Source organism: Mesoplodon mirus (genome assembly GCF_964341445.2).
Source record: "Mesoplodon mirus genome assembly, chromosome: 4".
Lineage (NCBI taxonomy): Eukaryota > Metazoa > Chordata > Mammalia > Artiodactyla > Ziphiidae > Mesoplodon > Mesoplodon mirus.
The window spans coordinates 167,500,642-167,516,771 of record NC_138979.1 but is presented as its reverse complement, the minus strand read 5'-3'; positions in this window follow the sequence as shown (position 1 = coordinate 167,516,771).

Sequence of the window (16,130 nt, the reverse complement as noted above, 5' to 3'; positions counted from 1 at the left end):
GAAAGAAGAAATCCAAAATTTAAGAAAGAAATATGTTTATTTTTATACCCAACAACATAAATAAATCGCTTGGGCTCCTTTAACCAGGATGCTGGCTGTAGCTGGTGCTGTTTGAGGTATCCCTAACAAATCCACCCTTCTGTCTTTGTTAAAAAAAAAAAACACTTTTGTGCAGGCAATGGGCAGCAAAGTGCTCAGAAAAGATGGGCCACTTCCCCTTCCCCAGAGATTGAACTCTGACTGGCCTAAGTCTACATGCCAGTGATTGGCTCAAGATCCAGTTCTATTCATTGGCATTTTAAGACAACACAGCTAGGTGCTTCTAGAAAATATTTTTCTCTATGATAAAAAAAAAAGAGATACCTTTTTTATTTCTTCCTGCCTGTGGATGTCTTTGGAAGCTTTGAGACCCCTTTGGGTAAGGATGTGATGCCATCTTGTGACCTTGAGTAGACAAGCATAAAGACAAAGCCAGCATGCTGGGTATGGTACACTAAGAAGTCAGAAAGAGCATGGATCCTATGTGACACCACTGATCCATTGTACAATCTTGGAACTGCCCTGTCTCTGAACATTTTTTTTAATACAGCAGGTTCTTATTAGTTACCTATTTTAAACATATTAGTATATATATGTCAATCCCAATCCCCCAATTCATCCCACCCCCTTTTCCCCCCCTTGGTGTCCATACCTTTGTTCTCTACATCTGTGTCTCTATTTCTGCCCTGCAAACCGGTTCATCTGTACCATTTTTCTGAACTTCTTTTTGATTGAAATATAAAATGTCCTTCTGGTTTACTCATCTTCTATGGAGAAATTGTGGAGCTACCACTGTCCTCCTGCCCCTTTGACCTGACAATGTACCTAATTTCCCTACCTTAAACTTTGCTTCTCCCTAAGGGATTTAGCTCCAACTCCCCATCCCCATCTACCACCCTGTCTGGATCTCTTTCCAATCTAATAGCACCAAGAAAACATGCAGTTAAAGCTGATGGACCCAAACTCTGACTTTGAGTTGTCTGGCCCATCCTGGTCATTTGAGAGAAGACAGGAGATGAAGAATATACTTTGATGACAAATAAGCAGAAGTCACTTATTACATGATAGTCTTACTTTTGGGCAGACAAAAGTAGCTTAAAAGATGAAGTACATAAAATTTATGAAGTACATAAAATTTTCTAATAAGAAATAGTTTGAGAATCACTATCATAATTCAGGTATTCATTTTGGCCTCATGGGAAAAATTTGGAAGAGATGAGTCTTTAAGGTCTGGTCAACTGAAACCTTTCAAAAAGTGATAGCCAATTTCGATTCTGGGTAATCACCAATAAAAAATTCCAAATCCAGAAAAATTTTAAGGCAGAAAAGCTATTTATACAGCCAAATATTAGAAACCATCTAAATAATAATCAATGGTAGACAATCAATTAAGTAGATTACAGTGTAGCCATATGATACAGTAATTAAAATAGTATTTTAGGGACTTTCCTGGTGGTCCAGTGGCTAAGACTCTGCGCTCCTAGTGCAGGGAACCCGTGTTTGATCCCTGGTCAAGGAATTAGATTCCCTGCTGCAACTAACACCTGGCACAGCCAAATAAATAAATAAATGAATATTTTCTAAAATAGTATTTTAGTATTTTATTAACATAAAAGTGCTGATTTGTTAATAAGGAAACAAAATATGGATAAGAAATTTATAATTTATTTTAAGAACCATATTTTAATAAGACCACATATAGAGAAAAGATGACAAGAAAATATTACTAAAATGAACAGTGACTTAATAATAGAAAAATGGGCAATTTTCGTCATCTTTTTATTTTTCAATACTTTCCAAATGTTCTTTTACAAACATTTATGAGCTGCTATACCCAAGGTCATTGCCACATTTGGTTTATTGGCAGCTTCCTTTCAGCCACAGCCTGACACTGGATACAGGGCTTGGCAAATGCTCCCAAGTAAATAAAGCATAATTAGTATGCATAACACCAAACCAGATGAAAACTGAAAGTTTCAAACCAAATAATCCAGATGTTCCAAATTCCCAGATGTTTGTTGGAAAGTAAACTAAATCACCAATCTTTAACTGCTTAGTTTTGTTTTCCATTAGAAGTTGTGGCTTTAAGAAGCCGGGTGTTGAAACAATAGCAGCTGAGATTTCTGAGAAAATGGAGTAGGAAGCTCTGGCAGAGAAGAACACAGACAAAAGTTTACCAAGCACCTGTCTAAACTGCATCTGTGCTAGAGCATAACTGCTGCCAAAGAAAGGTCCAGATTTTTAATAGAAGCATGTCTAGTACAGTAGTTTACAGGATGCCTCTACTGGTCTAGAGAGAAGGGAAGAAATATTGCCATTGACATAAGATGAAAGAATGGTTGCGTTCCATTAGGAATATATTATAAACCTCTAATCTTGTCTTCAAGGACTGTAAAGAGTCACTTAACCAACCACAGGGACTGGGGTTTCCCAGAATAGGCACAGATCCTCAGCTGCCTTCTAATCTCTCACTTGCCTGGAGAGGTGCCAAGGTATTAACATTTAAATCACTAAAAAGGCAATGTAGCCTCTCTCAGTTGTTTCTATCCCATTGAGGCTATTTCTCAATATAGCCTCAAACTTCCCAAGGGGATGGAAAACCTCACTTTATTAGTATCAGCATCAGCTTGCACAGAAACAGCTGCAGCATCCTGGAATAAGAATTAGATGGGGAATCTGGAAGCCTCACTTCTAATTCTAGCTGTGCTGGGAACAACTTTGACCTTAGGCAATCCACAAAAACTCTCAGATTCACAGATTCTTCATCTTTAGGAACTTGATGAGTTGATCTCTAAGGCCTCAATAATTCTATTTTCTTATCCTTAAATGTAACCACCTGGTGGATGTCTGCCACCTGCATGCTCACAGAATCCTCCCAGAGTCCCCTTTTACCTTAAAGTGTGGAAATTCTGGTGCTCTCTCCACATTTTCTGCAAGTTCTCTGGAAATATATATTCTCACAGTCACCTCTTGCTCTAATTTCCTGCATCGCTGCATTTTCAGTCACCTCATCTTAAATCCAGCCATACTTCCTTCCCTCTACACCTTTTCACCCCACAGTGTGGCACTTCCCTTTCTTTTTTATCCATCTCTCTCTGCCCTTTACTCTCCGCCCCCAAAACAGGCAAGGTAAGGTCTGGAGAAAATACAGAATTGAAAACAGAGTCAGTACCCAAAGGAAAGCAGACTGAGGAATCGGGATGTAGGCTGAACAAAATGTCCAGCCTAACAAGGGAGTCTAGGCAGGAGGATGAAAACTAGGTCCAGTTACATAAGTAAAGAATTGAATAAATAAATGTAGGAGAAGAGACAAATCTTTCTTACAGAAGCCTTCCAAATAATTTATGTAGAAACTATAAGGGAAGAAAAGCATTTTTCCCTCTACCCTCCTAAGTTTTTGGACTGGAACTCTGCAAACTAGACTGAAAAAAGACAAATTAACAAAAGAAAAACAAGAAGTTTACTAACACATGGAGAAAGCGTATACATGAAAGAAACTCAGTAATGAGTAACTCAAAGAAGTAGTTAGAATTGGGACTTATGTAGCATCTTGGCAAAGAACAATACATTTGTAGAGAAGTGACAAGACAAAGGAAAAGAGTTTAGGCTTCCAAGAGTGGCAAACCATGGTAACGTAAACACATGCGGGAATCCAGTGGGAGATGACGGTTGCTTTTGCAGGTCCATGTTGACACCAGCTTCCTGTCTTTCTCTTGGCCGTAAAATTCCCCCAGAAGAGAGAATTTATGGCCATCCTCATTTCTCAAAAGTTTCTTCTCTTAGTCAGATATAAGGGAAGCTCTGGGAAGGCTTCTTTGTGGAATCTCAAATGCCTTTAGCTCAAAATAACTCATATACCAAAGTGCTGTATTTGGGGTGGCATATTTTGATCCTATATGATACTTTCCCCTCCAAGATGTGCAGCTTAATCTCTTCCCCCCTTCTTTGAGTGTGGGTGAACCGAATCACTTACTTCTAAAGAACAGAGAATGAAAAGTAACTTTACAGTGGTTAAACCAAACAACCAGCTCAGGTGATCAAGGTCAACATCAACAGCGATAAGTCGTGTTGGTAGTATATGCACTTGATATGATGTGACAAAAAATGGTCCTTTACCTCTGTAATCTTCCTTCCAAAGACCTATAACCCCAGACTAATGATGAGAAAAACATTAGAAAATTTCAAATTGAGGAACACATTATGAAATACCTGACCAATGCTCCTCTAAACTGTCAAGGTCATCAAAAACAAGGAAAGCTGAGAAACTGTCAGTGCCAAGAGGAGCCCATGGAGACAAGATGACTACATATAATATGGTATCCTTAATGAATAAAGGGCATTATTGGGAAAACTGGTGAAATCCAAAATAACATGTGGAGTTCAGTTCATAGTAATGTACCAATGTTCATTTCTCAGTTACAGCAAGTAAACTACAGTAACTTAAGATGTAAAAAATAGGGGAAACTGAATGGGGGAATGTGGAGACTCTCTATGCTCTTTTTGCAACTTTTCTGTGAATCTAACACTATTCTAAAATTTAAAAGTTTATTTTTAAAAATTCAGGTTCATAGTCAATGGGCTGAATTTGGAGATGATCAAAGCAATCTCAGAGGTAAAATAGGAGGTGGGCCTGGAGTGGTTATAGAAAGCAACCTCCAGACCCTTTGAAGGGGACCAAGGATTTACTTAGGGATAAGGAAGAAGCTGGGAAGGCATGGTCACTAGAAATCAGAAAAAAAATTACTTATAGGTTTTTGCAAAATGATTTGCTCTTTTATGAATTCAAGGTGCAATATAAGGAACAATCCAAATGTCCAGAGAGCTGTATTTCCAATTTAGAAAGCCCAAGACAAGCCGTGTCCTCAGGAGCTAGCATTTACTTCCTTTAGCCATGCTTATAACAGAACTTTGCCCTTGAAAAGATTTTGAGGAAAACCAGACAGCCCTGAAAAAAATACCTCACTGAAACAAAGAGAAGTGACAGTGACTGAGTGGCTTGAACAATGTAAGATTAAGATCGTGCCTAAGGATAAAGTGACAGAAAAAGCCAGGTGGGAATCTGACAAAAATTGCCTTCTGTCTCAGAAAAGAGCCTGGGTAGAAACGTCACCTTTTCACTCAAGGCATTGGCTTCAGGCTCTCTTCAAGTCACACTGACTGAGCTTCTGGGCAAAAAACAGAAAAACCCAAAAAACTTTCCCAGCTATAAACCCCACGGCTCCCCATACTACTGTCTAGAGGCTGAGCTTTGCTGCCTTATTCACTGCCTTTCACATCGACTGACTGGAATGGGAGCTCTGTGGACAGAAGTGGGCCAGTTAGGCCTGAGGAACAACAATGTGAAAGGTCAGCTGCTTTTTCTCCCTTCTCTATTTCCAGGGCAGGGGCCAAATCCCTAAAAGGGGCAAAAAAAACCCATCTTATCTTTCTTAGTTAATACACCACCAGCCTAGTTACAGCAGTTGTCTGATTCACACTTCCCCTCATGCCCCAAACCTATCCCACTAGCAAATAACACCAATTTAAACGCTTGAACATTGCCTGAATCTGCCCACATGTCTGCACTTCCACTGTTACCTCCATAGTCCACCTCACCTGGACTTCTACAATAACCTTGTTTTGCCTTTGGGGTTCTCCAGCTTCCCTATATGTCTACATATGGATTTCTTTTCCTTTATTATGCTTGGGACTCACTGGCATTCCATAATCAGAAGATTGGAGCCATTCATCATTTTTGGAAAATTACAACCATATCTTCAACCAAATCCCAATGAAATTTTCTATTTATGTTTCATCCTATTTTCTCTATGATCTCCTGGAACACTGACTGGATTCATGTTGGGTCTTCTCATTCTCCTTCATGTTTCTTAAAGTCTCCTTTATATTTTCCAACTCTTTGTTGCTCTCTATGCAATTTCTTTAGCTCCATCTTTCAGTTCATTAATCTTCCCCTTCAGTTATGTCTAATCTACCATTTATATCATCTTTTGATTCTAATGTCAATTATTACCTTCTTTGATTTAAAATAGGCCCCCTGTATCCAAAGGTTTTGCATCCACAGGTCAACCAACCATGGATTGAAAATACTCAAAAAAATAAATTCCAGAAAGCTCCAAAAAGCAAAACTTAAATTTTCTGCATGCCAGCAACTATTTGTATAGTATTTACATTGTATTAGATATTATAAGTAATCTAGACACTATTTAAATCATACAGAAGGATGTGTGCAAGTTATATGCAAATACTACACCATTTTAATATCTGAGACGAGTATCCATGGATTTTGGGATCAGCAGGGGGCCCTGGAACCAATCTCCTATGGACATCTAGGGACGACTGTATAAGTTGCTGGTTCTTTTTCAAACCTACCAGATCAATGTTCATCATTTCTTCCTATTGTCCTATTTCTTTAAAAATTAAATATACTTATTGTATAATCTGTATTTAATCATTTCTACTATCTGTAGTTTATGCAATATGACTCTGTAGTTTGTTATTTCTGTTGATTCATACAAGCTTTTCTCCTATCTTTAGAATTTTGGGCTCATAACAATATTGTGAAATTTTTGAGGTTGGATTTTAAAATACACTCCTCCTGGGAGAGTTTGTATATGCATCTTCCAGAACCTTGGGAGTCTAACACTAAATTTTAGATTTCAGAGTTTCAGGGCATCCAAGCTGTTAGGAATTCAGAGACTAAGCCTGCACAAGTGTAGGCTTTGATCAGCAATTCTCAGGGTGAGGGAGACGTTTTTATTTTCAGCTGTACCCACAGCCAAAGTCAATATAGGTAAGTGTCCCATCACCCCTTCTCTGTGGGGGGCGGGGGGGGTAGGTTTTCCCTGGTTCACTCAATGAAGTCATTATCCCTTGAGACTCCTAGCTTTGTGCACAATTTGCAAATATGACCCCCTACCATGTTTTGGCTTGATTAAAATCCAAACCACTGGCTGTCAAAATGGCAGATAACACAGAACACCAGGGCCAACTACTACTCCAGAGACTGCTTACCCTGTAGATTCATATTTACTTTCTGACTTGGGAAGAATTCAATTATTTTTCCTCAAGGTCAGCCATACATTAAAGACAATGAGCCTTATTTTTTTTAATACCCAGTATTTTCAAGTATGCTATGCAAAGAAGACTTTCTATGAACGTCTAATCTGTCATAGTTTCCAACACAGAACTTGCAATAGCCTCCTAATGGGTCCCTGATTCCACTCTAACCTCATATAATCCATCTTCTACCTAGCAGCCAGAGCTATCTTCTTAAACACCCTGCCAAAGAGAGGTAATTAATAAAGATCTCACAGGCTGTTTTCAGAATCTTACTTGCAAACATCACTCTTCTCTTCCAGGTCTGCTTGAGGAAAGCCTCATGACTATGCACTACACTTTAGTGTCATATGTAACCTGACTGTCAGCCTTGGACTTTCCCATATCTTCCAGCTTGCTGAATTTCCTTGTCCTTTAGGATGGAAGTTAAAATCTGGCTTACATTTCTATCCCAGCACTAATCCTTGGGAGTCTTAGAGGACTTACTTTTCTCTTTAGTATCTCAGGGTCCACATTCCTGCACCTGTTGAGTTAACAAACTCTGCCTTTCATCTTACCTCCTGAGTGTATTCTCCCTTCTCTGTCCTCATGACCTGGTAGGACACCACCCCAATCCTGTCATTCTCTATCATATCACTGATAAGTCATTTAAAGGACATAAGCATTGAAAAGATTAGGCTGCCCATAAGCTCCTAATATTATAGATCAATAAAACCAAAATTTATTTTTGAAATGTCACAATTTACATGTATGCTGAAATAAAAAGTCTTCTTATTAAATTTTCATATTGGCAAATTCAGAATGTGTTCATGAAAATTAAACTTCTCGGTCTCTCAGCGTCTCAGAACGTCCATGTTGTGTAGCGTACCAAGTCAATGTTACGTGTAGAAGACAATCCTGTAGGCTTACGCCAGTTGGGAAGTTGAGCTGGGAAATTTATGTCACTTTTTCACAAGTATAGCCTGGCCAACAATTTAAATCTAAATAATCAACATTAATACCAGACAACACTGTTGTCAAGGTCCCTCGGCTATCCTCACTCACAGAATGGTTTTCCCGGTCACCTCTTCCTCCGCTTGCGTCTCACTTCTGCCCCATTGTTGGGCCCCAAGTTCCTCCCTGTTGAACTCCTCGTACTCCTCCTGGGGCCACTGCTCATTCCAGACACTCATAATTATCATTAACTCTGGTGAAGAGCCATTTACCCAACTCATAGCAAGTCTAGATTATGCTTGGAGGGACAAATTTTCAATATCAAACACTCCCATTACTTGGTATCCCAAAATAAAACCAGGCCTCTCCCTGAGAGGAATCCCAGCCTCAGTTGCCAACAAACAAACAACAATAACAACAACAAAAGAAAACCTTTTCTTCCTATTATGGGGGCTCAGTTGGAACCCCATAGTTAATATAAAGATTATTTTAAGCTGAAGACATCTGAGATTCAACAGATGCAGAAAGGAGTCTTCCCCGAACTTCCCTAATCTGACTAAAAGCAGCAACTTCTGAGAAATGGGGCTGCCACAAATTATCTTTTTAGGGTGGCTCCACTCCTAAGAGGAAGAAGGAGAACCTACCATAAGTCCCGCACTCTGGGGAGTTTTATAACCCTGAAGAAGACAGAAAGACCACTCGTACCTGCACAAACATCATCATAAACCTTCTTATCGCTTACTTGTTCTTCTAAGAACCCATTTCCCTCTCCTAAAGGGATCTATTCTTCCCTTAAAGGCCTTTTCTCGCCCTTCCCTTTCCCCTACTAAGCCTCTAACTTTAACCATTTAAAGAGCTACTTCTTTTGCAAGCTCCTATACACATACAAATAAATTTTTTCTCCTGTTTACCTGCTGTTTATCAGTTTAATTGGCATGCTCCAGTCACTAAACTTAGGAAGTCAGAGGAAAAGTTTTTATCACACAGGGCTAACGCCAATTTCTATATTTGGAAGCCATGGTTTTCTTTTTTTTTTTTTTTTTTTTTTTTTTGCCAGATGTGCTCTTTTTGTTTTGTTTTAACCAGCCTTACTGAGGTATAATTTACATACAATAAACTGCACACATTTAAATTATACAATTTGATGAGTTTTGACAGATATGTACACCCATGAATCTACCATTACATTCAAAGTATAGAGCATTTCCATAAGCCCCCAAACATTCCTCAAGCCATTTAGCAGTCAATCCCCTCCTCCAACCCTAGTACCCTGGCAAACAATGATCTTTCTGTCAATATAGTTTTCTATTCTTCTAATGTCTTTGTCTGGTTTTTGTATTAGGGTAGTGATGACCTCATCAAGTGAATTTGGAATTACTCTACCCTCTGCAAGCCACGGTTTTCTTTTAAACCTAATATTAGCCTAATATTAATATTAGCTTATAGCTATCACTTAGCACATACCACCTGATAGTTAGATTTGGCCCCAGAAAACATTAATTACCAGCCTCAAAATAAAACCAAAAATGCCTTCTAGGATCTCCATTCCCCCAAACACCTATATAGTTAGCAGCATTTAGCTTGGCTCTTTTGGACAATTCTTCCTTGATCTTATCAGACTGTGACCTCCTTGCAGGTGATGCCTTTTTTTAATTCACTGGTCTAAACCCAACACTAGTAAAGAAGCGGTACTCAATAAATATCTGCTGAATTGAATTGATCAGGACGTTAGTTGTAAATTTAATCTTGGCAGTAAAATGAATCCTGTGATAATCATTTTTAGACATTTTATAAATGTACTAAAAGATGCACTCACCCAAAATTAATATTTACTGATCGAATAATGCTATTTAAGTACAACTAAGGCCCTATTAACCAGGAACTGCAGGAAACAAAGTAACACAAATAGTACACTCCCTCCCACAGGTTATGGAAAACTGAAGAGCCCACCCCCAGGGCTAAGCATTTGCCTCTTCCACAGCTCAGCGTATGGAGAATGAAAAAGTGTTCTTGTAGCTTCTTCAAAAGAATAGACTTTTACAAAGAAAAAGCTTAAATCCCCCTTACTTATACCCAGCCCTTATCAAGGTGAAAAAAAGAGAATATTTGGAAATTAGTTACTTTCCTTGTATACTCCCTGCAAATTATGAATGCATCTCCTCTGATCAATTTTGCACTTTGTGAGATTTTTTTAAAATTTATTAAGTATCATATTCAAAAATATAGAATTGTTATCATCATAGTTGTTTTTTTAACCTAATTTCATCTCTGCACAAATTGGGTAAGGGACTGAGCTAAAAAGAGTCTCAAAATCTATACTTTCTCACCTTCTTTGGGACAGAAAGGAGGTCCAAAGGGAAAGGGCTGGTAAAATCTGTGTTTCAAACCCTTAATTCTATTTTTCAAATCTGCACCTACATCTATGATTCCTTAAGTGAAGCTGAAATAGAAAAATCAGGAGAGACAACTTCTAACCCTGCCCCAAATCCTCCTGTTCTGTCTACTAGAATCATGAGATAAATAGTCCATGTTATAAGCAATAAATCACACACACACACATAAAGACCCATGAAGAATGACAAAGAGGGAGGGGAAAAATGATTGTAATATTTGTCTGTTTAGCCAAAGGGCTGGAGGGAAAAAAGACACTGAACAAAGATTCTTTGAGAAGTTACTGATCTCCCACTGGAGGCTGTAGTTGCTAACTGAGCTGCTCATTCCCAGCATATCAATTCATTGTGGTAAGAGATTTGGCCCGTTTCCATAGTAAAAGGAGAAATTAAGAGCTTCACACAGCTTTTTTTTTTATTACATCTGAGATATATTTGGTTATTCTAGTCAGCCACTAAAGGCATTCACTGTTCTTCTCCCACTTAAGACTTGCAGTTGTAAAGACCCAAAAGGCTTAAACATGGGAAAAACTTCAGGGAACCTTCATGAACTTTCAGAGTCCTTAGTTTAACTCCGTAAAAGTTCCCAAAGTCCACAATAACTAGTGATAAGCAATTATTCAGGTTTAAATATTTTAGCACTAATTGATTCTCTCATTTTAATTGCAGAAGTAATTTCCCTGAAAGTTTACAATTTGTACTCATAGGGGAAAGTGGAAGAGAATGCCAAACCCGCTCAGGGACAGGACTTGAATGATTTCACCCTCAACAATTCTGCTAGTTATTTGTTTGAGGGTGACTCTAGCCTTAAGCATTGACAATTCCTTTTGATTTAGACTGTTGTTTTTGTGCTCGTGAATTTAGTCCCAGATGACTAAAATAATGAAAATTCCTTATAACGTATGATGACATATAGTTAGATTACTCTTGTAATAATGTTCAGACTTCTTGTCACAGCATAAAAGACCCTTCACCCATCACTCCCTACCTTACAGGCCCAGTTTCACTTCCCCATAAATACCACCACCTACCCTGCATCTAACTGCACTGGATCATTCAATGCTACCGAATGCTCACACGCCCTTTGGCAACTCCATATCTGTGCACAGGCTGTACCTTCTGCATGAAACGCTCTGCTCCACATTTTTTGCCAGACAAATTTATTCTTCAAAACAAAACTTAGATACCACCTCCTAGAGAAAGCCTTTTCAGATTTCTTTAGGGAGGGTTATTTGCCCCCTCTTCTGTGCTTTTGGAGTTCTATACATACCCCTCGATGTTTTACTGTCTGTCTCCTAAAACAGATCTCAACCTTTTTTAGCATAAGGTTTCTTCAAGCTCAAGACAGTGCCAGGCACATAGCAAGCATGCAAATGATCATTGAAGGCATTGTGGGTGACTCTCCCACTTGTGAAATTCTGTTAACAGCTCTCAACACTCACCGCTAAAAGAGGTGCTGTAACATTGCTTTTGTAATGTTTTCAATTAATACATGCTACCTGCCCTGTTTCAAAATGGCATTTTTAACGATTCAATTAACAACTTAAAAAATAAAAATGTCCTCCTAATTTACTCCTTCCACTTTTACTATTTTCAACTTTGCCTCTCACTTTAAGCCTGTCCTCCCTGGGCAAGTATATCGAACTTTGAACATGAATCCAATTATCTAGAAGCACAGTGGTGTTCTCACTGGGGCCCTGAGTATGACTGCACGAGGGACCCAAATACTAGGCAGTATCAGGAGACCTAGTAAATGCTTGCCTCTTCCAAGAAATTACTAGGACCTAATTAAATTTCTTTCACAAAGATAAAGCTTCCTAACATTTATTTTCAGAAAGCAAATAGAGAAGGGATTTTATTTTCATGGACGTTGGAAGTAGAGGAAAGCGACACTACGTGGATTCTCTTCTACAAAATTCTTCCATTCACGCCCAAGCAAAAAAAGTCAGGTCTCTCTTTCTATTCAATTATTCCACATTTTGCCCTTGTCTTTGTCTCATTTAAAACCAGTAGAGGGCTTCCCTGGTGGCGCAGTGGTTGAGAGTCTGCCTGCCGATGCAGGGGACACGGGTTCGTGCCCCAGTCCGGGAAGATCCCACATGCCGTGGAGCGGCTGAGCCCGTGAGCCATGGCCGCTGGGACTGCGTGTCCAGAGCCTGTGCTCCGCAACGGGAGAGGTCACAACAGTGAGAGGCCCGCGTACCGCAAAAAATAAATAAATAAATAAATAAATAAATAAATAAAACCAGTAGAAATCTGTGGGGAGCCTCCAGTTGGATGAGATAAATGACTGACCTTCAAAGAGTTTACAATCAGTGAGGAAAACCAGCATATAATGTAACTTACTCCAATATGGGATGGTGACATATGGTACACTTAACTGAAGGAAGAATCCAAAGAAGGGCATATTTAATTTTGACTATTAAGGAAGGCCTTTTAGAGAAAGTAGTGTGTCAGGACTTAAGGAGGAGAGGAATTTATGTAAGTGGTACCATGAACACAGACACAAGGCATGACATAACATTTTCAATAATAGTAAGTATTCCATTTGCAATTTCAGCTAAAGTGGGAATATATGTGAGAACATTTCTTAAAAAGCTAATTCTGGAAGGATCTTTGGAAGTCAAATATTTGAGCACTTAGATTTTATAAAGAGCACTTTGCCCATTTTTTTCCTGAAATTATTAACTGATTTTGAATAAACCTAATAGCTACTAATATATAGTCAAGTCAATGGTGGTACACAGACTACATTTAAATTGTCCCTTTTAAAATATATTCCCATTATAGTACCTCTATGGCTTTCCAGCATGCTAGTAGGAATATCAAAGGATAAATATGATCCAGTGGGGAAACACAGTTAAAATTAGGAGAGAAAAACAACAGTATTCTGAAATCCCAAATGGAATTCTTAGGGGTTTTTTGTGTTGCTGTTTTGTTTTTTTTGTTTGTTTTGTTTTTTGCGGTACGCGGGCCTCTCACCGTTGTGGCCTCTCCTGTTGCGGAGCACAGGCTCCAGACGCGCAGGCCCAGCGGCCATAGCCTACGGGCCCAGCCGCTCCGCAGCACGTGGGATCCTCCCAGACCGGGGCACGAACCCGTGTCCCCTGCATCGGCAGGCGGACTCTCAACCACTGCGCCACCAGGGAAGCCCAGTTTTTTTGTTTGTTTTTTTCAGGTAGAATTTTAATTATAGTTAAGATGCAAATTCCCTTTAATTAGAAGGAGGGGTGAGGGGGAAAATTTGGTTGAGTTATGCATATTTTTAATTGGCTTCAAAGCTTCAGTCCTTGCAGAAAGGCAACTTTCAAAATCAGAACCTGGAAATCCCTATTCCTCAAACTATTTTTCCACTCCAGTCCTAAGTTTCCTTTCTTCTATTCCTTGTCTACTTGAAAGTTGCATGGGGCCATACTGAATGATTGGGGCAATTTGCCATATTGACTGGCAAACATGCAATTTAACACAAAACCTCAGTCTCTCTCATCATTTAAAGAAACCAATAATTCATGAATTAAGTCCCATCCATAAGGAATAATTTGCACTAACTGTACTAAGTTGATAAATTATATAGGATTCAGACACAAAATCCTTGTTATGTCAATATGGAGATATTTTCCAATGTTTTGAAATGTAGAATTTTACTAGCAGGTGCTGACAACTCCACTCTGTGATGTTCTTTCCAAGAGATTAAACATTAGTCCTCAAAAGTAGTTGTGTGGCTTGGAGGTAATCAGGAGCCTTCTACAAGCAATCTGGAAGCACTGCTGTCTCTTAACTAGAACAGAATGTTACTTCCTAGATTCTGGGAGCTCCCTTGGAATTGAACAAACTCTAGCAAAACATGTCAAGCAAATTCTTCCATTAACACTCTAGGAATGGAGTAGTTTCTGGCTTTTTTTTTTTTTACCACCACCAGAAAACATTCAAAGCAGATTATTCTGCAGGCTACTAAGCAACATAGGATTGCCCTCTGAAGTACTCTGAACGTGGGTTGATTTCTTACTCAACAGAGCAGTTTTATAGTCCCTCCTGAATTTTGCCCTCTAGTAGCATAGCCACAATTTGAATAACATTTACAACTGCTCAGTTATGAGGCCCTGTCTGATCACAAAGGCCTGAGAATGGCAGCGTGAACAGTGTAGCACAGTAAAAATAATTTGGGCTTGGAACCAAGCAGAGCTAACTCTGACACTGTTGGTTTTCAGATTTGGGGCAAGACTACGACCACTGACCCTCTGTTTACTCATCCTTAAAACGGGGACAAATGATAGGATTTACTACAATTATTCTGAGTTAAATTAGATAATGCATGCAAATAATTACATGTAAATAATAACTGTTATGACATTATGCCCAGGTTATAGGAACAATCTCCTCTGGATGATAATCTACTGGATCATCCTAAGTGTGTAAATAAATACAAGTCAACACACCTAATATGCAGGGAGGGGAAGAAGTATTTCCTAGAATGAAGGACCTAGAAATCGTGTGTATCCAGCTTCTATCTGGTTAGTGAATGAATCGATTCCTTTTTTGATTGACATATATATGTATGTATGTATGTATATATGCATAAAATCCCAGTTTTAATAAAACAATAATTTATTAATCTCCATTAGGTGGGAGATATGTCCCAATGCCTAGTTTCAACACACTTATATAAATAAATACTTGCTAATCAATAAATGTAGATCAGGTTTGTATTATTTCCTACTTGGAATTCTATTTGGAAAATGTTATTTGCCAAGACATAGAGTAAGGTTTCTTCTAGTAAAATATCATATAGTGTGGTTTTATATACCCAGAAATGCTTTAAGTATTCATAAAAATATGAATTAATAACAGGATTTTAAAAAGTTAACTTGTAGACTGGTTTTACTTTGGGGAAAAGCAGGAAGCCAATCACACTGTGGAGAATTAAACATTACTTGACAAAGCAACTTAAGTTCTGGCAGGTACTGAGATTTCAGTTTCACCTACTCTCTCAAGTTCTCAGAAGAACTCTTGAGTTAACCCAAGCTGAAAATAAAATTCCAATTCCAATCTGTCATTTTCTTTTTTTTATTATAGTTCAACTTAAGGGGCATCATGGAGCTTTAGGGAAGGCAGCTGATGAGAATCCTTGAAGATATATAATTTAGAGGTGACATTTGGAAGTAAATAAAGTCCTTTGAGAGGCTGATTTAATGAAATGCAGTAGTTGTAGGACTGTCATCTAGGTGAAATAAATTTTAAAGGACATGGTTTCCTCCACCCTGAACAAAAACTCCTTACTCAGCCTCAATTTTAAAAGGTAATGGGAAACTTTTCAAAATTCCATAGTAAAGGTAATGCAAAACAGAACTTTTCAAGATAAAATTGGCAGCATGGAATAAAGTTCTGAAGAAGTATGGAAGCCAGGCTCTAGTGCACTAATGGCCAAAAAGCTCCCTATTTTTTTCTCATCTATTTATCCCCTTTGTTTCTTCTCCTAGTAAGAAGGGGATGAGAGATAATTCAAAAAGAGTCATGTACCACAATGTTCATCACAGCACTATTTACAATAGCCAGGACATGGAAGCAACCTAAGTGTCCATCGACAGACGAATGGATAAAGAAGATGTGACACATATATACAATGGAATATTACTCAGCCATAAAAAGAAATGAAATTGAATTATTTGTAGTGAGGTGGATGGACCCAGAGTCTGTCATACAGAGTGAAGTAAG